Raw genomic sequence first — 26,492 nt, forward strand, 5'->3', positions numbered from 1 at the left:
AGAAGCCATCACAAAACAATTCTCCATCTGGCTCTTTTAGAGGTTATCTGTTAGATCAATTCTTCCTTTTGTTTCTTGATCAGTTACAATTAAGCAATCATGCAGAAATCTCTCCTCGTTTGTCCCTTCACTTGGGTGAGGCAATAATTCAGCCGGATTCAAAGAGCAACATCTCTTAATTTGGATATGTGGTGCAAATAGAATCAGTTCATATCTTGTTAATCGGGCAGAAGTGAGATGTTGCGTCTGTGTTCTATTTATTAGAACATCTACTTCAATGGGATACCATCATGGTTAAAGAGTGACCTAAAACCATCCCCTCGTTTTGTTTTACTGACGCGGAGGCAGCAACAGCAACAGCTCGCAAGCAGCGTGACAAAGCACATGCAAAAGCATCCAACGTGGAAGAAAAATAACCGCACGGTTGATTCTTCCCCCCGTGTTCCTGAGTCAAAAGAGCCAAGGCACATCCAATCTTTCATTTACGAACAACATAAAACACTTTTCATAATTTGGCATGCCCAAAACTGGAGCTGAGCATAGTGCAGCTCTGAGCAGGTCAAAAGCTTCTTGATATTCCATGTTCCATGGCAAAGGTAAGGTAACATCCTTCCTTGTCAATGCCACTATGGGTTATACAATCATTGCGAATTTTCGGAATCCACTGCCTACAATATGAAGCCATGCCGATTAAAGCTCGGAAGTCCTTTTGCCTATTTGGACTAGGCATACCAGAGATGCTGTCTATTCATTCTGGTGTCAATCTCCTTCCCTCCTTAGATAGGAGGTAGACCAAATAGGCCACCTCCTCTCTACAATACTGAATTTCTTCAGCAATGATTTATGTCCATGTGCTGCTAAATGTGTCAATAGCAAGACAGTTCCCTTCTTGCAAATATCCTCTGAGTCTGCTGCTATAAGCAGATCGTCAATGTACTGCAATAAAATGCAACCTGATGGTAAAGCAAGCATATCTAGCTGTTCTTTTAATGCTCTACTGTAAATGCTTGGGCTTTCAGTGTAACCCTGTGGAATTCGTGTGAACGTGAATGAGCGTCCTTCTAACGTGAAGGCAAATAAGTATCTACTGTCTACATGTACGGGAATACTAAGAAATGTATTTTTCAAATCAATCACACTAAAATGTGATGCAGAAGCTGGGATCATAGTCAAAATTGTGGTGACATCAGGAACTAGCGGGAATTGTGGAGCAACAATTTTGTTTAATGCTGTTCAATCAATTATAAAACGGTTTGGGATTTCATTACCTCCTTTCTTGTAAACAGGAAGAATCGGGCTATTGCAAACACTTCCTGATATTTCTTCAATTACTTTTGTATTAATCAAATCTGATACAATGCTCTTCATGGCTTGCTCACCTTCGGTCGAGATTTTGCATTGCGGAATGCGTGGTAATATAATTCCTTCATTCAAATTTTTTTTTACTGGCTCAATTTCTAGAATGCCTACATTGTTATCATTTACTGCCCATATGCTAGTCGGTACTTTACTAAATTCAGATGGCAATGGTAAAGACATGATTTGCGATATGGGAGTTTGTTGGGGCGAAATCGTCAAGTACACTCCATCAGGGGAACAATAAATTACTGCATTCAGTTTCTTCACCAGATTCCATCCTATCAAATTCTCGCCGCAATTCATCATCAAAAGAAATGGACAAGATTCAGTGAATGGACCTAATGTGATGGGCACTGGCTGTGAAACTGGATTAATTACTGGTGTACCTGAGAACCCTACTGAAACATTGCTATGCCGTGACAGTGGTATTTCTGGAACCCGCTGGTGATCAATTGAACATTTCTGTGCACCTGTGTCCACTAGAAAAGTATGCTCCCTATTCCCAACTTTAATTTCTACGTAGGGCCCTTTCTGATTAACGGGAATAGGCACTGGTTCCAAACCCTGCTTTGCACTGTACTCTATGATCAGATATGGAGCTTTGTACAGCCACTTCATTGCCATCATCAATATATGTATCAGCCCATTGTTTCAGCTCTTCTTTTTGTTCTTTACTAATTGTACTACGAGTCAGTCTAATACTTCCTCTTTCAGGCCCTACTGATGCAGAGCTGCTAGCTAAAGCGCATAACTCATGCTCTGAAGGAGGCAGAGGAAATGATGTCATTGGTGCAGATGGGACAGTCACTGCAGGTGCAGATGCAAGCATGGGAATAGTGGCCGAGGGGATACATAGGGAGGCGGTGCAACTGAGTCAGTACTCAGATGTTCATTTCTTTGCTCATTCAATATCTTATTTATCAATTCATATGATGTATGCAAATCATGTGAAGGGTATATTTTCTGTATATCTTATTGGAAGGCCCTATTCATGCTTCGAATGGCTTCTGTCTGCTTCCGTTGATCATGCACTAGCGCTTTCTCTACATTTGACATGTGCCTACGTGCGTGTTTCTCTCTACTTTTCCAGCATTGATTCGCTTCCCTCCTCCAATCCCTAAGAGCGACAAATGCTGCGGGTCTGGCCTTCTTTCGCAGCAGTACTGATTCTAAATGCTCTATTCGCGCTAACTCAAAGCTCCCATTGTTCGGCCACTGAAGGTCTGATACACGTCTGGTCTGCATATGCCAAACCAAATTAAATACAATGGCCCCAATACCATACTTAATGTACGTTTCATACGCTGGCGACCCTTCATGTGGCACGACCTGGCCAGTTTCCAAAGATTGTCTACCACAGTGGAAAAATCTCACTAGACAGGAAGACAATGTCCCAGGCATGGTTAGCTACTCTTACCTCTCTTACCTGGGTGTTTGTACTTGCAAGTGCAACACTCAAACAATATCAGGACGTTTAAGAATCGGATCGGCGTACGACTCACCTGATCAATCAATTCGTCTCTCAGAACGCAATTTGCCCGTATACAGGCGCAACCACGAATCGTCTCGCCCAGTGTGTCTTGCTCAATCTGCCTCAATACTAGGATCCTCGCCTTGATTTTCTCTGAGCGCTGCTCGTCGATCAGGGATCGGCTGTGTACAGATCTGCGGAGGAGTCTCTAATCACTTCTGCATGGGTGCCCCGAACACCTTCCGATCCCGGTCCGACAGCTCCGTCCTCAACTTGTCTTTGCCTTCAACGTACGCAATGGAGCATCACACGGAGGGTCCCTATTCGGGCGCCATATTTGTAAGACCATATATGGAATAAAGGCACCATTACAATATTCTAAATGACACACCAGTCGTGAGGTTAGTTTCCCAAAGAAGTCTGGTTTTATTCAGAGTATCTCAATCTGCCGATCGGGTCTCAACACCTCACAACATGTGCTCACAAACACCATGAGAGGAGAGGGAGGGAGCTGTTGATAAAGCAGTAGTATATATACATAATACATCATCATTGAACAATTATTTGACCACCTATATACATGACGTGCAAGCTAGGGTTCAGTAATTGACAGTTAGGCACGTAACGTCATTCATTCTAAACATTCAGTCTTTCTAGCCGAGGTTTGCAGAGACAGCTTACTGTTTTGGGGACCACGGGGCACTAGCACAAGGAAGGATATCATGTTCTAGCAAGGAGACATCCCAACAATGTTATCTGATTGCTGAGGGTCAGACAGTTCTGAAGCAAAGAAATACCATCCTTCGTGAAAGAGCACCATTAGTTGCATATAATTCTCAGTTAACTGCCTTCTACGACAGCGCTTGCAAGACAGGCTGGCACCTGGGCTTCTGATTAGCTGCAGCTCTTGTACAGCTTCAAGGCTTTACCGAATAATAAAACAATGTATTTCTGCAGGGTTTCACATTCCTGTCTAAACAGGATTCATAGTTCAACTATGGCCTTGCAGCGTGTGTGAGTCTGAAGCACAGAATATAGTTTGCAAAGCGTTACATGAGAAAAGGAAATGGCGGTCAATTACAAAATGGATTCCTACTGGCCACATTTAGGCTTCATGGTTCGCGGTGTTCGTTGCATGATGCAATTTGCTTACGGCCAACATACATAACGTGGCATTCGGGCTGTGTGATTACATTAGAGTTTAACAACATACATTATTATAACAAGGGAAGATTATGAGTCTCACATTTTATTTGCAATATGTTTAGTACCCGGGTCACTGCTTGCATTTGCAGTGTACCGCTGGGTGCTGCACTGTTGTTTTAGATTTGTGGAAGTTCATGGGTGATAATATCTCCTTTGTGATGATCAATTTTAAGGCTACATTTTCTGGGTTAAGAGGCAGATCCTTGGATCATTCAGCTGGCTTCTGCAGTGGGCAAGATCTGGCTTCAATTGATCATGATAGGTGATAGCACCTTCCTGACACCACTGCAAGTAATCTTGCAGTGGTTTGTTTGATTTGTGCTTTCTATTTAATACATTTCTTGATTTATTTTTTTAAATGTTGCGGGTAGCTCTCTAGACATGATCTGGGGTCCAACATCATTCTTAAAGCCTCCCCTGCACGGTATCTCCTAGTGGAAAGAATGAGCATGTTTTGTAGAGTGATGAATCAACATGTATGGGTGCAGGACACAACAAGTAGATAAACTATGAAGCAGTGGCTAAGTAAATACGGTAACAGCATTGTTGTTACATGCGCAAAGGGCCATACTCCTCGTGCCATCTGCTTCTAAGCGCCATACTGTTGTGCCGATTGTCATGGCACTGCCTGTACAGAATGGAGTATGGCCACTAAACTGCAAGGGCACAGTCATGCAAGTCACTGCAGCAGTTGCAAGGTTTGCCCATGCAGGATATATCAACACTGCAATGGGCTATATCCTACTACCAGCAATCGGTGGTAGCTCTGATGGAGCTGAGAATGCTAAGAGTGCAGACACTCTGATAGACCATGTCACAGCCCTGCACACAGGTGGGGTCATCAGTAGACGCCTGAAGGAGAATCCGGACTCAGAATAGGCTCGACACTTTCTCTGACTGCAACAGAATCTGCATCAGTGACATCAGCAGACAATCAGTTTCAAACAACCTGCTTTTCCATCCAATGTCATCCAAGGTCCAGGCTGGAGACCAATTCCGAGGCCTGATAATGCCTGATTCCATCAAAGCTTACCTCAGTAACTGAAGTCAAGCCCATTATAAAAGTCATACATCAGTTTAGAAATGCACAGGACCCCTCATCTGCAGGTGGGCAAGTGGACAGACCACGACAAGGTTTCCCACAAAGTTTTAATGACCAATTACGCTTAATACCCAGAGGGTGTGGATCGGGATCGAACCTGTGTTGCTCCATGTCGAGTGCGATGCCCCTGACCTATCCTCCCCAGACACTATAAAGAATGAGCATCAGTGGTGGGTATAGTGAGTGATGAGCACCCAAATGAAAGAGTGATCCGATCAGAGGAGTTGATGTGTCTCACATGGATGTACAAGGCAAGTATTGTTGTTGCACTGCTAGTCTCCAGGCGAAGATACAAAGGAAGGATTTCAGCAACTATCAGCAGTGAATGGAAATGATGGAAAAGTCAAAGCGTGTGCACAGAGCCGTACATGATTTCAATGCAGCCCTACAGCGGTATGCACTGAGGTGTGCTCAACCTATTGTCCCACAAAACGTGTACGTGGCGTAGGCACATAGATCATTGATGTCAAGGAGTACTGTGCAATGGTCCACGATATACCCTTCTACACATTTCCATTGGCAGTATGGCGGGTCGCGTGAAGCACTGACATGTATGGCCCAACAGCATAACGTGCAACGTCACATATATGTCCTGTGCATACATGTCCATACATGTTCATAAATTTCGTTCCCTTTGTTGCTCCATCATCTGGCTGTTGCTGAAGAAATCCAGCGCTGATGAGATTTCCCATGCCTGTGCAGGCGCAAAACATGCAGACACCGCCACCAGACGCGGCACTTGCGCATCAGGCGTGGCACTTGTGCTTCTGATTAAGGATAAACAGCAAACATGCCTACTTGTATATTGTAGAGGCGACTATGCGAAAACGACAATGTAAGTTGGGTTTAATCAAAATCAACAATTCATATTAACGAGTCCTGCCAGGTGGCAGCTGCTACCTTTGTGGATTCGAGCAGGAACACTCTAAGCCTTTGACCTAAGCACCATGACCCACTGAGTGGGAGACGCTATAACAACACCATGATGCCTTAGCAGGGGAAGATGATTGGGGCAGGTATGGAGGAATAACTTATACAAGAGCCGATCAACTCATTAATTCGTAAGGTAATGTGATATTGTGCTGAAGCACATTGAATAGGTCCAAGGAGATAGAAGCGCCATGCCCCCACTACAAGAAGAGGCCCCCAAAATACTCTGTGAATTATCTTGCCTAGTAGACATCCCCAAAAAACCAATAGCCCATGCAAATTATGACTGGGAAATTACCAACTATACTCATCGACTGGCCACTTCGTTGTTTGATTACATTAGTAAAACTTGAAAAGCCGTCTGCTGATTAGGTAGTGCCCCACATCTCTACTGTGGAAATGTACGGAGTATCGATTGGGTTGTTGGCATGCCTTGATCCCTTTGGAGTTGGCATTTTGTGTTAAATTTGGGACGGCTGCAAAACTCCCATTATCTGATGCCATGTGGTCTATTAGGTAAATAGACCAGTGATTGGCTAAGAATTCAGAGAGGGACAGGACCAATGGGGGATGACCTAGAGCAGGGGTGTTCTATAGAGGGGCATCAAATACTAATAGTGGGCAACAGGGTGAGGTGGTAGATCGTTTTGGGAGCATTCCTGGCTGTCTCATCTAGATGCTAGTGTTTCTCCTTTGTACATGAAAAAACCTTGCTTGCTGCAGAGGTCTGGGGCTTGAGGCGTCTCCTTCTTGATCCATGTGTGAGTGTGACAAAATTGTGAATGTGCTTGACAGGCGTGGCTAGTGGTCAACCATCCCCCAAGCAGTTCCTGGACTCTGTGTCTGGTGGGTAGTGCCAGACACTGCCCGTCCCAACAGGTCTAACAGGGCGATATTCATTGGATGCCTCGCTAGGCAGAAGATAAGATGAAGCTTTTGGAGCAAAGCATTAGCACTGGAGTGGCAAGTTGGAATTCTGGAAGCCAATCAGAAATCTGGCCTTCCAGCATAACCAATGAAACAAACCAATAGGCCTGTTGGGCTAAATGTGTCACACCTCTCTCGCTCCCAAAACTGTATCGTGAAAACCCTCTAAAGAGAGGAACTGAATATTTATGTTATGACCTGGAAATCTAGATACATTTCCCTGCAAAGATTCTAGATATCCCTTCATGCAAGTGTGGTGAACAGGCACGGGAAGAACAGGAATCAAGATGCTCTTGCGGATAGAAAAGAAAGGAGATCCAAAAAAGCTAAAGAAAACGGGGGTTCCTTGGTGCACACTAATAGAACACTTAAATGGTTGCCCCAGTGTAGTAACACACTGAGCGTGCACCTCCCAGAGCATAAGGAAATTACGCTTTGGGATTTTACTTCTGGCATTTGAACAGACAATGAAGGTGGTTCAAGAGTACAGACTGAACCCACTGTCCTGACGAAGGTGGTACACATTAGATACATCCCACCGAAGCCGGTACATGACATTCAAGGATGCGTAAGGCATAAGTACACACCTAGTTACATCACAGGGACTGAATAACCTCAACTTTCCCACTTGTTTTTTCTGTGCCAAAACCCCTCCAGTGGAAATACTAAATCTTATTAAGATAAATAACTAATAATAAAACAACAGACAGAGGTCAATGGGAACACAGACAGTAGTCCTTGCGCATGCCAGTATAAATAGAGTGTTTTTTTTAATAAAGATGGTGTAACAGTCAAGAATACAATTGAAGATGACCAGTTAAAAACTATCATTGTAGATATCTGTGACATGAATTGCTGGTTCTCTAATAACCAGGGAGCACTGACAGGGACAGTTATCTCTCTATGCCTCACCTAGACAGGTGGCCCACCACTGAATACTAGCGACAGCACACTTGCACGAAGGGATATCCAGCATCTTTGCAGGGATATGTATCGAGATTTCCAGGTTAGAAAATAGATATTCAGTTCCCCTCTTTAGAGTGTTTTCACTTCCAGCATAACCGCCTTTAGGGCCATGACTCCTGATGGCGGACAGGATGTCACACACCACTCTGGAGTTCTGATGCCTCTACCAGCCTTTTCCAGCATTCATTTGGTAGCTGTTTCATCCTCCTCCTGCTTCTCCAGCCTCCTCTCCCTTACCTGACCGTTCTATCTCCTGGCAATACAGAACATGTGTATGAAGAGAGTTGTTTAAAGTGTGTTAATTAAACATTAAATTCCATTGGCCATGACAATACTAGTAGTTAAGGAGACTTTAGTCATCCTTATGTGCCCTCCTCTCAAGCCCATTTCTCAGGCTTCTAGGCCATAACTACTGGTATAGCCCAGAGTAATTGGGCTTAAAGTTTTAAGTAACACACCTTAAGAAACTCTCTCCATACACATTCTGTGTTGGTATGCAGGAGTGGCGTTAGACAATGAAAACTGTGGGCATGCCATGATAGTATGGGAAGCTTATGTAGCTGGACAGAACATTAGGGGTACACATGACAACACATTTCAAACCAGTCATATACTTCAATGGATTTTAAAAAAATGATCTGACATATGTATACACCACTCAACACTGCTGACAGGCAGCTGCAGAGCACTGCATCAATCAGGGAGAACAAAGGAGTGCTGGATGCAGTAACTAACCTGCTAGATACGGAAGGCCTCAGGGGAGATGTGGACATTGAAGGGGACATAGTGCTTGTGCCAGTCCAGAGTTGGGACATTACTGACCAGTGCTATGAGTAGGAGGCGAAATGGCCCAAGTGGAGAGGACGCGCATTACATCTGCAGTAGACAACAAAAGGTCAGAAAATGGATTGACTCGGGAGATGACAGAATGAGACAGAAGGGGGCAGCACAGTGCGGCTCTCTGTGCAGCACTAAGAGGCAATTTGACTAGACTGTAAAGGCAAAACCTGAACATGAGCTATGCCAACAATCACAGGAGGAGTCTGCTGAGTCTGCCATGCCCATCTCTGGTGGTGTTCTCCAAGCACACATATCACTCTTTTCACCACTGCCAGTGGTATCATCTGCACGTACTGACAGATGCCCTGGCCTCTTCCTCTGACACAGTCATATGGCCCACAGGCACCTCGGCCTGACTCTGAATGAGTCTTAATGACCAACATGTTTACTCACTTTGGCTTGCAGTCGTGAGCAGTACCCGCTCTTGTCAGCACACATGCACGAATTAACGGCCCTCACCATGAACAAGAGCTGAAAGTGAGGTTAAGGGCTCACTTGAGCTGGTATTTCCCTACATGCTGGATGTACTGCTATTACCACCAGGGTGCAGGTGCCATGCTTGGAACCCAGATTTCATATTGGCCTGCAGCAAGCAACACCTAAAATATTACATTCAAATATCCATACGCAGCAGATGTAGGGAAAATAAGTCTTCTTTTCAGTTTGGGCTATTATAAGCAGAACATATTGCCTTAGAGTATAGATTGTGAGAAATGGCATTGAGGAGGGACAGAAAGCTTGTATGTGTTGTTTGGTTGTTTGCCCACTGTGACGAGTGCGATGACATTGCAAACAGATGGGTCTTAGACTTTGGGTCTTGTTAAAGAAAACACTTTATTAAGGAGGTGTAACTAAAGCAGGGTTTAAAGAATAAAGCAAATTGTTCAAACGTAAATGCTTTAGAAGTCCATCCCTGAGTGAATATTGCAAACTGAAGGTGCACTTAACCTATGAAGTAAAAAGGTGCCCCAAAGTACTAAAACCCCTAAAGTAAACTCACCTGTCGCAACTAATCCTTTAACTTAAAATAAAGGTTTCCTGAATTAAATGTTCCTTGAAAGTGAGTTGTCAGAATAGCTAAATCAAAGGGTGCAGTGAAGAATATAAACTTAAAGTCCTTCCCTAAATAACAAAGGTCCAACCATTCAAAAGAGGTTTTCTCTTATATTTTCATCAGATAGACAAACAGGGCCCCTTGCGTGAAGCAATCAAACTGGCACCTGCAATTGTCTTCTAGGTTCAGGACCTGTTAGGCGAGGGATCAGCTGGGTCCTGTGCTTTGGTTCTCTATCTCTGTCCTTTGGATGAATCATCTCTTTCTCTCTCTCTGTTCCTCTCTCTCTCTCTTCCTCTCTCGGCGTGACTGCTTTCATTCAGGAGTCTATCTTCATCACCTTCATGCTCTCTTTCTTCTTTCCCACTCACCTCCTAAATGGACCTGGATTGTCACCCCTCTCCTCTTCAGAGGATCTTTCTTTTTGCCCCTCATCCTCTCAGGGGTCCTGCTTCAGACCTGGTCTCCCTTTACCAGGATTTTAGCACAGTTTTGCACTAACCTCTTCCAAGTCTTCTCAGGTAAGACAGCTATTTCACCTTTCAGGCTCTAGGGCTACTCACCTTCTTCCCCATGGATTAGTCAGTTTCTTCAGCCTCTTCTCAGGCTTCTCAAGGAGGTCAGCTCTTCTACCCGTTTGGCTTAGGTGGGCTGCAGGGGTAGTCTCCTTCCTCCCCCTGGGTCAATCAGCTTCCCTAGCATCTTCTTAGGCTCCTCAGGTAGTTCGGCTCTTCCACCCTATTGTCTTAGGTGGACTGCAAGGGTACTCTCCTTCTTCCCCCGGGTCAGCTAACTTCCTTAGCCTCTTTATAGGCTCCTCGGGCCGTTCAGCTCTTCCACTCTTTTGGCTTTGGTGGGCTGCAAGGGTACTGTCCTTCTTTCCCCTGGGACAATCAGTTTCCTCCAGGCTCTTTGGGCACCTTCCTGGCAGGCACTGCTCCGGAGTAGTCCATGCTCCTTCACCCAGGCAGCAACTCCTCCTTCGGGATACAGCTTTTCCTCATGCAGCAGCAGTGGCTGGAGAAAAGTACAGGGAACCTGTCCCTGACTAAGACAAGTTCAGAATGAACTCGCTCTGCTTTTATAGGCAGACTCCTCCTCATCCTGTGGGTTGCTGATGCTTAAAGAATTGGCTGGCAGGGTGTTTCCACTCTGGTCCTCCTGTGTTTAGCCATTGGCCAGTTGGGCTTTTATGACTTCAATTGTAGATTTACTTTCTGTATTTGCTTTTTGTATTCTTGTTTTATCCTGGGATCCTTTTAAATATTATTTGTCTGATCCTTGGGGCTCAGGATTTTATTTTATTAATTTAAGTACCTCTTACATTTCGCCACGTTTCTCGATGGGGATTTGAACCCGGGTCCTACCATAGGCTCTATGGAGTTCCAAACATCTGTACCTTTTCCTGGTGCTCCAGAAGGCAAAGACTAGGACCTTTCCTCTGAGGTCCTGCAGTGTTTCTCCGCTGTCCTCGCTCATCGACTTACATCCCTCAGAGCAGAGCATGCCGCTATCCCTGCTCCCAGTGTTCCAGCAGAGGCATGCCCAGAAGTGGATGCCCATCCGTTCCTCCATACGTCATGAGCTGCACCACTGCTGCTGCCATCCCACTGCAGTGGGTAGCGCCACTACTGTCACTGCCAGGCAGTCCTGGGAAAGGCTCTTGTGTGGATTGCGGCACCGCAATTGACTGCTCATGGTCACGCTAATACTTGTGGCCATACACACCCAGTTCCAGCCCCAACCGACCCAAAACACCTCCTCATGGGAACTCTTTGTGTTTGCTTTAACCAAACCTTTCCATCAAACTTTGCTCTCCAAGTGCCTGCAAGTGTTTATCAAAGCAGTCTTCTGAGAGGTAATTACTTAATTGGAACTGGTACGGGGCTTCTGGTGCAATAAACAATGTCTTCACCAGGCCTGGGTTGAGCCACTCTATTTAAAAGCACTATGCATGTTCTTCACTGAAAGTCTGCGAAAAACAAGCATTGGCAAAGCCAACAGTTTTGGCTTGTGTTTAAGTATTAGGCATTTGCCTGGCACTGCTATTAGATGCCCAGGTATTCACACCATGTTCGCACCTGCTACCATCAATAGCCAGTTAATACCACTATGGCAGGCCCTTTCAGATGCCTTTGTCATGGCTACACATGGCTACACAAAAGCCCAAGCTGTTGACATTGCCAATGTTTGTTTAACTTTTCATGTGTAGGAGCATGGGAGTAGAAGAGGGCTGTGTGGAGATGTGAGGCAATCAAAGGAAGGCCTGAATACCCAAGGCAAGTAACCAAAGTGGGCCTCCAAGGAGCGCAAGTAGGCTGCCTGGGAGCAGAAGGTAAGAAGGAGCCTGAAAGAACCAGGATTGAGCGCTGGATTCCAGAAAGCCATATGAACAATGGTGGCTGGTGAATTGGTGGGGTGTAAATATTTCTCCCAGATATGCCATAGCGACTGAGCATAGCGAGGGAGCCCAAACCAATGAAGGGGGGTCTGGGGTGTTCTCCCCCCGAGAATATTTTTTCATTAATGTTTTAAAATAGTGTAAACACTGGGTGTCAGTGACATATTTGTTAGCTACAGCTGTGAATATACATGGTCAACTGTCTGTAGTGCAGCCGAGGCTAAAATCGTAGCTTCACCTCGTAACTACATTTTGTGTGATCCTGAACAAATTATTTGATCTCACTAATTCATAGCGGTCAAAATTGGCACACCAGGTATCTGACTTATGTTGTGAGGGGGCAGGGAGGCAGGATACAGGACATGTAAAAGAGTGCTTTAAAGTGCACTCTTTTGAACCGTTATATTCATGGTGTGCTGGCAGTGTGAGTTGGGCTACTTTGCTATTCTTGCTCTGTGGAAAATGCGGGCCACTTTGAAAATAATTTCCAGGGCCACCTTTGGTTTCCTGTCTACCTCTGCCCAGTGGAGGCTGGGAAATTCTTTTAATGGAGGGGCCTAAATATTTCTCCCAGATATGCTATGATGACAAAGTGTAGCGAGGGATCCCAAACAAATCAAGGAGGATTTGGGGGATTCTCCCCCCAAGAAATCTTTTTTAAAATGGGTTCAAATGGTGCATTTTAGATCACACTTTTAGAAAAATTGGGTTAACAGCCAAACAGTTTGTAATTGGTTTTGTAGGGTCACTCGTGACAAATTCCAATAGATGCAAGTCACCAACAATGCACAGGAGCATTTCTCCGACACATTTTCATGATGCGCTTGTCCAAAATATGTTCCAGTATAAAACATGTTCATACTGGCTGTGCCCACGCATTTCCATGCTGACTGTATCATTATACTTTTGTATTCCCAAATAAGAACATACTCATGTTTGCTTTGCGCATAATGCCAGTAATGATACTATAAGAAAGTATGTCCATGTTTGTTCTGCCAATATATGGCAGTATCCCCACATAAGAACATACTGCAGGTGACTTTACCATTAAAAATGCATTCCACAGTATGAAAACATGTCCAAAACTGGCTGCACCAAAAGGCCTGTCTAGTTACATAATAACACTTACCAAGCTAGTTTTATCAAAGATGCTCAATACAAAATGTCATACTACAATAGGAAATGGCCAGTCTGGCTGCATTGAAAAGCCAGTCTAGCTACATAATAACACTTATCATGCTTGTTTTATCAAAAACGCCCAATAAAAAATGTCATGCTACAGTAAGGATGATACCACGGATCATGCTTGCTTTGTCAAAGATGCCCAATACAAAATGTCATGCTGCAGTAATAATAATGCCACTGAACATGCTTGCTTTATCAAAGATACCCAAAGCAAAATGTCTTTCCACAGGGAGAAATGGTTAGACTTGTTGCATACAAATCCCAGTCTTGCTTCATGATAACACAAATCATGCTTGCTCTACCAAAGATGCCCAATACAATGGGCCTCATTACGAGTGCAGCGGTAAGGGGTTAACGGCGCCGGTAAGGATGCCGGTGCTGTTAACCCCTTATCGCCGCATTCCGAGGTCCTTTAGCGGGTCCCGCTAAAGGCGGCTGGCTAAACCAGCCGCCCTTAGCAGGAGCCGCTAAAGGACCAGGGAGCTAATAACAGGCCTGTTATTAACGGGCCCATTATTAGCTCCCTCCCCATTCCCATTGAGCCCTATGGGGGTTCGAATGGGAATGGGGATGGCTTCCCTGAATGTGGAAATACAGGGTCCTCCAAGGTTGGAATTAGCCGGTAAGTCCCCATTCAGGGAACCCGGACCCGAGTTTGGAGGCAGCCATGCCGCAAATAGCGGCATTGCTACCTCCAAACTCGTAATGAGGCCCTATATATCATACCACAATAGAAAATGGCTACACTGGCTGCATTAAAATGCCAGTCTAGCTACACTTATCATGCTTGCTTTAACAAAGATGTCCAATACAAAATGTCATGCCACAGTAAGAATAATACCACTGATCATGCTTGCTTTATCAAAGATGCTCAATGCAAATTTTCATGCCACAGTAAGAAATAGCTAACTGGTTGCATATAAATGGCAGTCTAGCTTCTAATAACACTTCTCATGCTTGCTTTATCAAAGCTGCCCAATACAAAATGTCATACCACAATAAGAAACGGCTAGACTGGCTGCATTAAAATGGCAGTCTACCTACATAATAACACTTATCATGCATGCTTTATTATCCATGCCCAGTAAATACAAGGCCATGCCTGCCCCCAGGTGCACCAGTACCTCACACTCAGACGCACTCACAACAATTATGAATGTGATTATGTGTGAGTGTGAGGAGCTAGGGGTCCAGGGAGCAGATGTGTGTCAGAGGCTGGGGTCTCAGGGTACAGCCATGGCATTTTTTAGTGGGCATAAATGCCCAGTAAAAATTGCTATGGCCTCCCCCTGGAACCGAATTGCTTCACAGGCACACAATCAATTGTATGCGTGTGAGGTGCTGGGGGGCCCAGGTATGACATTATTTACTGGGCATCTATCACAGATGTCCATCAATAAATGCCATGCCTTCCCTCTGGGTCCTCCAGTGCCTCACATGCACAGATACTCAATTATGTGTGCATGCAAGGCGCTGCAGGGCTTAGGGGGCAGCCATAACATTGCATGTGAGGCGCTAGGAATCCCAGCGGAATGGGCTGGCCTTCTTTACTTGGCATACCCAGTAAAAAATGCCATACCTGCGCCGTGGCCCGCAGCGCCTCACGCACACAATGAATGTGATTGTGTGCATGCAAGGCGCTGGGGGGGCACAGGGGTCAGGCATGGTATTTTTTACTGGACAGCTATCATAGATGCCCAGTAAAAAAATGACATGCCTGCCCCTTGGGTCCCCAGCTCCTCACAAACGCACACTATCAATGTGATAATGTGTGAATGCCAGGCTCTGGGGGAACCCGGAGCAGGCATTGTATTTTTTACTAGACATCTATCATAGATGTCCAGTAAAAAATACCATCCCTATCCCCTCGGCCATGCAGCACCTCACATATGCACACAATCAACATGATTATGTGTGTATGCAAGGCACTATGGGTCCCAGGGGGCAGGCATGGTACTTTTTACTAGACATCTATCATAGATGTCAAGTATAAAATACCATCCCTGTCCCTTAGACCTCACAGTGCCTAACACCCTTACACAATCAATGGGCTTATGTATATATGCAAGGAACTACGGAGGCCAGGGGGCAGGCATGGTGCTTTTTTACTAGACATCGATCATAGATGTACAGTAAAAAAATAGCATCCCTTTGCCCCGCAGTGTCTAACACACGCACACAATCAAAGTGATTATGTGTGTATTCAAGGTGCTGGGGTGCCCAGGGGGCATGCACAGTATTTTTTACTAGACATCTATCAGAGCTGTCCAGCAAAAAAAAATATACCATCCCTGTCCCCTGGGATATCTGAAAGATGTTCAGTAAACAAATGCCATCGCTGTTCCCTGGACCCCACATCGCCTCAGGAGGAGAGCTGATTTTGGCGGGTGTGGAGGTGGTTTGTGCAACAAAGACAATTTTAAAATGTCTTTTTTGCACAACCGTCCCCCCTCCCCCACTTGCCTTAATCAGCTCCATAGACCAGCACAAACACAAAAAAAACTTAACATAACATTCGCACAGCAAGCACTCAATCATTCACACAAGCACCCATCATCATGAACTCACTCATAACACAAGCATATGCGCATCCATACACATATTTAAATAATACATAAATGGACATAAACTTACCTTCTGCCCCGGTCCTGAGGTTTTCTCCCAGTCACTCTAGCTTCTGCATAACATGAACAGGAATCAGGATGCAAGAGCTTCCTGGTTGCTGCAGATGCGTGCAGGGGCCTGAGCGTGGGTGACGAAATTACCCACTCCAGCCTGCTCTGTCTGTATGTGCGAGAAGGCGCAGGAGCGCCCACTCGCACATACAGACACACATTTCCACAGCCAGCATTTCCAATGAGATATGCAAGAGCGAGGAAGCAAAACGCCCCCAGCCTTGCATGGCTCATTGAGCATGTGCGGCTGGGGAACTGAACTGTCAAAGGGAACAGTGTTTCCTTTTAACAGTTCAGCCAGCCCAGGAGCGCTCCCTCAGCTGGAAAAAGCAGCAGAGGGAGCGCTCAGTGTTTCACTGGGCTGGCTCCTTGTCTCCTCCATAATGGGCGAGGGGGCGGGTGGGTCGATGCTGCCTCATCCATTATGGCCGAGCCGACACTGCATAGGAAACCTTGGAATAAATAACAAAATAGCAATTAGCCCCATGGTCAGACCGAACAGCAAGTCAGATGGCTCAGAGTGGGGGCTACATTCATTATACATGTCCATGTTCAGAACAGTGTGAGTACTGCATATTCCCGTCCCTCGCTACCATACCCCTGCCACCCATCTCCGCCCCACAGCAACCTTCAAACATCGTGGCAACTTAGCAGTACAGTGCACGGTTACCGATACCTGAGGTAAGATTCATTTATATAATTTTTGTAAAAGTTAGAACAGAGTCTTTAGCAGCAGTGTTTGAACGTTTTGGGTGCAAATGGAGTTAATGACTGTGACAGCGGGAAAACCCTGCAGCTAATGGTGTTGCTCCCCTTGTTAAGGACCTTTGCTTCTCCCGGACCCATTATCAGTAGGGTGAGCCCACCACCCTGTTCATTATCGCTTCATTATTAGTTTATTTTAAGGAACCTTGCTATCTTGGAAGAACCACTCTGGTTCTTAGTAGGCGGTATAGCAACAGGCAATACTGGCTTGTGGGCGGAGAAGCCCATCTGATTGGCCTGAGTGTCAGAGGTGGTTTTGCATCTGTGTGCATTCTTGATTGCATGATACAAAGCACAAATGCACATGGAGCATGAGCAACTTTCCCTTAGTGAACAACATAGTAAAAGATGACCACCAGGGAACAGGAAAGAGCCTGACAACACACCACCCAGCTGCTAACTCAATAATCCTATACAGTTATGTTAGCAAATAACATTGCGTAACTTGCTGATGATTAGCCACCTGGCGCAATCGCATGAAGGCCTGTCTGTGGTTGACATTGTTGCTCTTGCTCAGTGCGTCTGCTGGCAAGAGAGCATCATGGCTCTTATTTGTGAACATGTCATGAGTTAATCAGGGGAAAGAAGGACTTTGCTCAAGTCAGGGCTTGCTCTTCTCACCTTGGAAAGAGTGTTTAACTTGTTTGCTGTGACTCATGGCCAGTCACAGGTCTTTGTCAGCACAATCCTTCAACCAAGCATTAGTAGCAGGTAATCTCAGGACGTGTGCCTGTGTTACAGACTATGACCCGAGCAGACAATATAAACTGACATCAATCTTTCTGAAATCAATCTTTAAAACTCCCCTGGCTGGCTGAGGCAGGCTGAACTTTGTTACTACAATCACCTATGCAAAATAATGCTTGCAGAAACATGTGGAAGATCAAGGGTATTATTTTTATATAGAGAGAATTTCAATCAACAAGGTACTCATATTTTACAGATTTATCTTGTTTTTATAGGTTTTTCAAAATGAAGACGGCAAAGGCTACTTTCGTTTATCCATTAAAGTGCAAAAGCTTGTATGCATGACATACATATTTTTTACTTTTCAGGAATACTCATGAGCTGTTGAACTGTTGACACAATTGCCCCTACTTCAGGCCCCTGTAGGACTGGGCCAGCCCCTGTTGCCATTATGGAGACTCCCGATGATCCTAGTTCATGCCAATCGCTTCTTAATAGCAGTTGCGCCCCCAGACATTTTTCATAGAGGTGGCCTGATGAGGTCACTGGGGCGGCACACCAATTTGACTCTAAGAAGCAGGAATGCCCGTGGGGGGGGGGGGCAAGCGTTTTTATAAGGGTGGCCGTGGCCCCCCTTGGTCACCCCTTGGTGGCGCCTCTGCTTAATAGATGCTTAATTTAGAGTCTCGTCCATTTGTTCTCATTCCCGAAAACAATGACTTGAGGTCTGACATTAAAACAGAAAAAAAAAAAATAAAGTTAGATTACAAATGCAGCTTGAATTGAGAAGAAAGTGTTGAACAATAAAGTGAATGGAAGAAAGATGTCACAAAGAAAAGAACCAAAAAATTCCTCATATTGGTCCAGCCCGGATATCGCACAGGCTGCTGACATCGCATGTACTTGCATGTATAAGGAGGTTGACTGTTTTCATGTTGAGGTGTATATGCAAGGCAATCTGTGTGGGTTGGGGTGTCTGCATGCTTACGCTCAACATGTAAGTAATTGTAAATGACGCCCACTTCGTTAGTTAAGGGCTGGGGGCACTGACATGAATTCCTATGGAATCTGCCTGCTTTTGGCAGGTGGAAAGGCCATGGGGAATCCACAGCAGGTGGGGATGCTGTCGGATTTGGACTGGACTATAGGGCAATAGGACAAAGCCCGAACAAAAAACGAAAAATGATAGTGTGGGCCAGGTTTTTTGGTCAATGTGGGCCACTTTTTTGGGCCAATGTGGCCCAGTTTGATGAGTCACTTAACTATGCGGCTAGTAGTTTTGGCCAGTGTTGCTGAATAAATATCTTTAAAATACAAAATGTTCATCACATTTCATCAAAAAACTCCCCCGTGGTTACTATTCAAACACTCTGGCACAAAAGGAATTAATTGCATTTCTAACTGTGGGACACTTTTTCTTTGGTGCACTAGACATTTGTAGGCCCCAGTGCGAGCCTGCGAGCGGGTGAGCATGGCAGAAGCAGTAATTTTGATTCGTGTCCCCGCTCTTTGTTAGAAACCCATGAATATTGCACAGTGCGTTAAAACCAAGTCTTAAATGTTTTACTCATGATGTTTACACCCCATACATAAGCCCCTCGTTCGGGAAGATGACCCTCAAACAATGCGAGAAAGGTCCCTGGGATGCTATTGCAAAACACAGAGCTGCAGAAAACCGCACTAAAATGATATCACAGATATCACACCCCACATGTAACAAGGGGCATGCAGGAACATGAACACAGTTGACGGACTTCAAATAATGACGAACAACCTCTGCGATGTTAGGAAAATACGCAGTACTAATACATGGGAAATTGACTGCACCCACAGAGTAAACCCATGAAGGCACCGCTCCATAACACACTTCCATGTTCAAGGCGATTACCATACAACTGATCTGATGGAGTCAAAGCAGATGCATTGGGGCAAAAGCTGCGTTGAAAGACATTGAACTCATTTTTGAAACTGGAGGCTTTGAGTAGACCCCTGCAGAACAGTCTTTCCATCTGAATCTCAAAACGCTGCCAGCCCTGCTTCTTGCTCTAGTGCTACTCACCGCCATGCTTACCACCAGTGTGTGCCACTCCCTGGGTGAGCCCTCTGTGCACAGTGCTGTCTTGCTACCGAGATAGCTCTACAGTTTATAAATGGTATCCGTAGAAAAAAACGAATCCGAAAAAATCGAGGAAGAAATGACCACATTCTTTTGGTCAAAATGTTGGTACATTTGTATTAAAATATAGGTGTGGGCCCAGGGGGGCGCACGGATGAACGACTTCTCCGTGTGAGCCCTAGCCCATGGTCCCTAAAAAGTGGTTTTGCGCCCCCACTCTAGGCTCCCCACCCCGCAAAAGAAGTCGATGAAATCCACTTTTGGAAGGAGTCTTGCATGAGGTGAGCGAAAACCAGAACAAAATCGGATGTGATTTCGCTGAGAAAACGGTGCCCTTCAGGTGGAGACCCAGCTGCGTGGTGATTGCTGGCCCCACGTGGGCTCCGGTGGGTCTGGAGAGGAGCATCGCCTTAAGAACACAGAGGCAGGCATTTGACAAGCCCAGGCGACTACAACAATGTCTGTGGCACTTCACTAAAACAGGTGGCCCATGATACGGCAGGCAGGAGAAACAGAAACAGAGAAGCTGCTACGAAGAGACCTGCGGCTCCACCGAGGTGAACAGCAACTCCAGGGAGGCAGGCCTCGAGGCCTTAGCTCCATGATCTACGACTGCACGGATCTCGCTCCCCCCTCTGCTGCTGCGGTCACCGGCTCCACCTGGGGAGCTTGCGCCTGAAGTAGGTGACATCTGATGAGGCGAATGATCATGTAAATGGTGCCCAAAGATTTTACTGCACTGCTTCACTGAAGAAGGGGCAGCCCGCCGCCCAGAGGGTGGCAACGAGCAGCTTGGTGCCCCTGACACAGTGATGCTCCACCGACGCAGCTGCTCTCCTGTGAAGTGGACCACTGGGTGCGGCAGCCTGCACCCTGGTCCCAATCTTGTGTGGATCCCGTGGAGACTGCGCCCGGTGACGCATAGTGAGTTGAAGATTGCCGAGCAGCTCAAACTTTTTGATCCCCTGTGCTGACTACAGTCAACGTCTGTGCGGACAGGCCCTCCTCTGGCTCAGCGTAGAACTTGGCTCCGGGTCCTGGAGCACACTACAAAGACCTGCGCCTAGCACAGCAGAGTCTCCCCAGCCAAGGCTCCTGGCGGTTTTTAATTTTTGCTTCTTTTTTTGAGGTGGTCTGGCGCACACTTTGCCTTCCGGGTGGTACATGTGAACTGAGGAGGAGGGGATACATTTGTCCTGCGTTGACTTCTTGATAGTGGAGGTGCACATGAGGAGAGGCCAAAACAACTGGCTTATTGGACGGAGCTGGGTCCAGATATGGCAATGCGCCCCGGGTGCCTGGAATCATTCTAAAGCCATCCACGTCATGCGCCGACCCCGTGGTGAAAGTAGGGCGATCTTGAAACAACCAATGCACTGCACTTGCTGACTAGCACTATCAGGAATCACACAACAGGGGCCCCTCCACAAGTGGCAGCTCAAAGCAGAGCCCATTAGCGGAGACTGGCCTCTCAGTCTACTGCCTGTCTGAACATTCTCAAATAACGGCAGTTGATTTCAGATGTGGTGATCTGCAGACCTTGGTGTGCTGCTTCATCCCCCTGGGAACACTGGGAGACCCGCTCCATTGTACTGGGAACCACATGTTAAAAGACATTGCCGGAGGGTGAGAAGCTGTGTCCTGAGAATAGTGGACGGACACCACGCGCCATTGTTAACACAAGGGGCGATGCTCGAGAGTGGATCTTAGAGGGTTGGGCCCCTGCAGGCCGGGCGTGTACCCTCCTCACCACTGGGCCCTCATTAAATGTATGAAATTGTGGACACTGTCGAGATGAGTTACTCCCAGCTAACCACAATGTCCTCTTTTTACCCTTAATGTGAAGTGGTTTATGTTGCTTGATCACCCAGAAATCGTGTGGCTCCGGCCGTCTCCTTGAGGGTGCCACGCCTGGGCCGCAAGTTCCCATCCCCTCATCGGATCCACCATCCATGTCTGAGAAGGCTGGGCCCTCACTCTAGGGGCGTGTGCCCTCTTCTCCACCTAAGGAAGTCCAGCATCACTTGCCGGCCCGCACAGGATCCTAAAAGAAAACCGAGATGTACTGAACGCACCTCTTTGAATGACCCTGGGCTACTTACATATGAACATCAGAGAGAAACTTGCATCATACAGATTCTCTCTGTGTCGTCCTCACGCCACACTCCCCCCAGATATCACAATGGCAACCTCAGGAGCACAGACAGCCGCAACTAAAGCTGATGTAGTGGACCTGCTGACCGAAATTAAAAGTATGAGGGCCGATATAGGTGTGAAGGTAGATAAAATAACATGGAGAATTGACAAGATGGAAGAGAGAATCTAAGAGGTGGAGAATAACCAGGCCTCTCAGCACACTGGAATCCCAGATGGACCAGAGACTTGCAGACATTGGAGCTAGAGAGGAGGAATTTCGCATGAAAATTGATGATTTGGAAAATCGAGAAAGGCGCAATAACATAAGCATCTTTGGAATCCTAGAGAGAGAGGAGGAAACTGAGCAAGATCTAAAGAGAACCCTCCACATGCTCATGAAAATCCTGTTAGAAGATGACTCCATCGACTAACCAAAACTTGATCGCATACATAGGGCTGGGGGCACTGCAGCGGGCCCAAAGACAGTCCTTGCGAGATTTCACAGTTTCGCCGACAAAACCAGGGTTCTGGATAAGGCCAAGCACAGTGCACAGATTCCCCTGGAGACGGCGAGGATCTCGATTTACCAAGATTTGTCATCTCTCACATTGGCCATGAGAAGGAAATGCATCCCACTTACTAAGTGGTTGAAAGAAAAAGGCGTACAATATCGATGGGGCTACCCCTTCTCTCTTACATTTGAATGGGAGGTGAGCACGATCAAGGTGAAATCAGAGAAGGACATCCAGAATTGCACGGCTGACTTATTGGGCGATCAGGAGGAAGAAACAAACCAAGGTGAACATAGCGCAGATACCAGACAATGGTGCATCAAAGGACTGAGACGAAGGCGAATCCCGGCCTCCAGGAAGTTCAGGAGGATGAATGCATCTCTGGACGTGGAGGCATGACTTTTGGGTCAAACCAGGTAACGAGAAAGGACATTCTTTAATGGTACACTGGCAGCAGGGCAGAGACGACTGCAGACATTTGGCTTCCCATTTGGAGGTTAAGGGGTGCTCAGGAAGGAGCCTAAGTAACATTGACACACTGGTGGAGGGTGGCGATGTAGGGGTTCGAAGAGGGGATGGGAGGGGGTAACAAAAGGGGGCTCAATAGTTAATTGATTGTTTTGCAAGGGACCGGGGTTGTTCTGGTTCTTGCTGGTGGTCCGACTCGGGTTGGGAGAAATTAGCCAGGCTGGTTCGGATGCCGCTGGGGGTTCAGGGGAGGGAGAGGGGCAGGAGGGTGGGGGAGGGTAAGCATTCAGTGTTACGCAGGTATGTGATGAGTGGTCCTCTGAATTGCATAAGGAATCCAGATTTGTTAAGGTTCGCCATGGGCATGCGACAAGTTCTGGATAGGTAATGGCAACAATTTCTGACATGGCGAAGGGTGCTCTCGCTAGAATCTGCACACTTAATGTTAAGGGGCTTAACTCCCCTACAAAGCTGTTTATGGTGTTCAGAGAATTCCGGAGGTTCCAGATAGACATGCTTTTTCTGCAAGAGACCAAGTATGCTCGAGGTGAGGAACGTAGAGTGTTACAGCCCAGAGTGGTAATGGAATATTGGGGATCTGGTCCTTTGAAGAAAGCTGGGGTAGGGATACTGGTTAAGAAGGGGATGGATCTTAAAGTTTCCATGGTATGGATGGACGTGGAGGGGAGCACTTTGATGGCGGTGGGTACTATAAAAGGGTTAACAATCACACTGGCAACACTGTATGCCCCAAATGTGAGACAAGCTGAGTTCCTACAGCGCACGATATCGAAAATAATGCTTGAGGTCGCAGGCCATGTGATTCTCGGGGGGGGACTTCAACCTCTGGGCGGACACCAAAAGAGACAGGCAAACAGTTGTTCTGGATCCGCCTGAACCGGCTGACGCCGGCAGAACGGCAGTGGCAGGAATGATGAACACATATAGGCTACGAGACATGGCGGGAAATACATCCAGATACCACAGGTTACACCTTCTATTCCGCACCTCACGGTACATACATGAGGATTGACTAAATATGCATCTCTGAGGAATTGGCAGAGGTCACGGCCCTCTCGGAAATTGAACCCATCACTTGGTCAGACCATGATATGGTCTCTGTGGGTCTAGATCTGAGAGCTCTGCCACGTAAAGGGAAAAAATGGCGATGCAATGAGTCCTTATGGAAAGATCCTGGGCCTCATTCCGAGGCTGGCGCTATCCATGGTGTAAATAGCACCATGGTAAGCAACCATGGAGCTATTTACTCCATGGAAATCCGGCATGGTCAATGGAGTAATTACCGGTCCATTCCAAGGTTGGAGGGACCGGTAATTCCCCATTCACCATACCGGTTCCCCATCCCCATTCCTGCCCCCATAGGGCTCAATGGGAATGGGGAAGGAGTAAATTACGGCACCGTAATAATTACGGTGCCGTAATTTACTCCAAGGTCCCTTTGCGGGTTGGATTTTTAACGCCTGCTAAAAGCAGGCGTTAAATGCCAACCCGCAAAGGGGAACTCGGAATATGGTGGTAAGTGTTAACGGTCACCGTTGCCATTAACGGTGACCGTTAACCCTTACCTCCAACCTCGGAATGAGGCCCCCTGTCTTTCGAGCGGAAATGGTAGTCAAAATAGAAGAATACCTCAAGGTTAACAACACAGGTGAGGTATCGTAAAGAGTGATGTGGGACACAGGGAAAGCGACCTGGCGAGGCATACTAATCAGAGAAGGTGCCAATAAGAAGAGGGAAAGGGCCCTGATAGAAACTAAACTGAGCAAGTAAATAACACACTTAGACTGGGTGGCTCGGACTACCAATGAGGGTAGGGGGGAGAAGATTGCGCTGGCCAGGCAGAAGTGGGATGAACTTCGCCTCCTTGCGGAGGCACAGGTCATTCAGAAGCTCCAGCTCCTTAAACAAAAACATTATGAGAAGGGAGATAAGGCTGACGCTCTTCTGGCAGCTAGGCTGCGTGGGCAAAGAGAGGACAGATGGGTTGCTACTATAGAAGAAGGGGCGGGAGTTACTCAGGACTCGCAGGGTGGACACATCCCAGAAGCATTGGCGCGGTTTTATGAACACTTATATAAATCTTGAATGAAACAAGACAAAACTGAAATAGACAACTACCTGGCCGGCATAGAGATGCTTGAACTCACCCGCGAGGAGGCAAACGCGGTGGGCGCCCCAATCACAGCTGTGGAGGTCAAAAATGCAGTGAAAAGGTTACCGCTGGGAAAGGCCCCCAGAAACGATGGCTCTCGCGGCAGGCTTCTACAAAGCTTTCCTATCCCCCCTCGTCCCCTTTCTGGTTGAACTATTCAACGATATCTTGGAGATGGGTGTAGCACCGGACTCCTTCTCAGAGTCACTGATTTTGGTCATACCTGAGGAAGGGAGGGACCCCAAACATTGTGGATCATACCGCCCAATATCCCTACTCAATATCGACGCGAAGATTTATACGAGAATCCTAGCAGCTTGGATAGAGATATACATGCCTCAGCTCATACACCCGGACCAGGTAGGATTTATCTTAGGGAGGCAGAGGTCAGATACCATGCGCAAGACCTTACACTTGATACATGAATCTAAGGCAATGGCAGGGGAACCTGCTCTTCTGTCAGTCGATGCAGAGAAGGCTTTTGAAAGGGTTGAGTGGGGTTTCCTGGAAGCTGTTCTAGCCAAGGTACGATTGGGAGAGAGATTTAGGAGAGGGGTGAAGGCGGTGTACACATCCCCTAAGGCTGCAGTGTCAGTAAATTCTGACTACTCGAGATGGTTTACCCTGGGCAGAGGGCTAGTCCTCTGTCCGCTATACTGTTTGCCTTGTCACTTGAACCTCTCGCACAGTAAATCAGAGCTCATCGGCTGGTCGAGGGGATGACTGTGCAAGGGAAAGAATTTAAGATAGCATTATAAGCGGATGACCTACTGCTACACGTCACGATTTCGCTAACATCTATACCCAAAGCGATGCAATTGATAGACCACTATGGTATCCTTTCCGGTTTCAAAGTTAACAGGAATAAGTCAATCCTGTTCCCCCTAAACGAACCCACACAGCATGACTGGGAGAGGTATGCCGTTTTGGGCCTAACTATCAGGGGTACCACTTTGCGATATTTAGGAATACATATGGTAAGACACCTAGAGGCCTTATATGAAGCTAACTTCCCCCCCTGCTTGAGAAGTTCCAGTCTGATCTCACCAAATGGCAGAAACTCAGTCTCATGGATGGGGATGGTAAATGCAATTAAGATGGTGTTTCTCCCGAGATTCTTATACCCATTCCAGATGCTACCAATCACAATGCCAAAATCATTCTTTGGGGAGGTGAAGAAGGCTGTTTTGAGATTCCTACGGCAGGGGAAAAAACCAAGAATTGCATACAAAGTATTAACCCTGCATAAGGAAAAGGGAGGGGTGGGCTTACCAGACCTCGAAAAGTACTATAAGGCGGCACAACTTAGAGTTTTGATACCACACTTAAGAAATCAAACACACTTACAGTGGGTAAGCCTTGACAAGTACAGTTTGCTCCGGCCACCCTATCAGAGTGGCTTTGGGTCCCGAGCGACAAATTGACATGTAGGATATGGCAGCATCCAATCTTGGGCATTATCTGGAAAATTTGGAGAAAGAGTGCGGACATGCAAGGCATTACGACATGGCCATCCCCT

This window comes from Ambystoma mexicanum, chromosome 7q (assembly GCF_040938575.1).
Source record: "Ambystoma mexicanum isolate Mex_15411 chromosome 7q, UKY_AmexF1_1, whole genome shotgun sequence".
Classification (NCBI taxonomy): Eukaryota; Metazoa; Chordata; class Amphibia; order Caudata; family Ambystomatidae; genus Ambystoma; species Ambystoma mexicanum.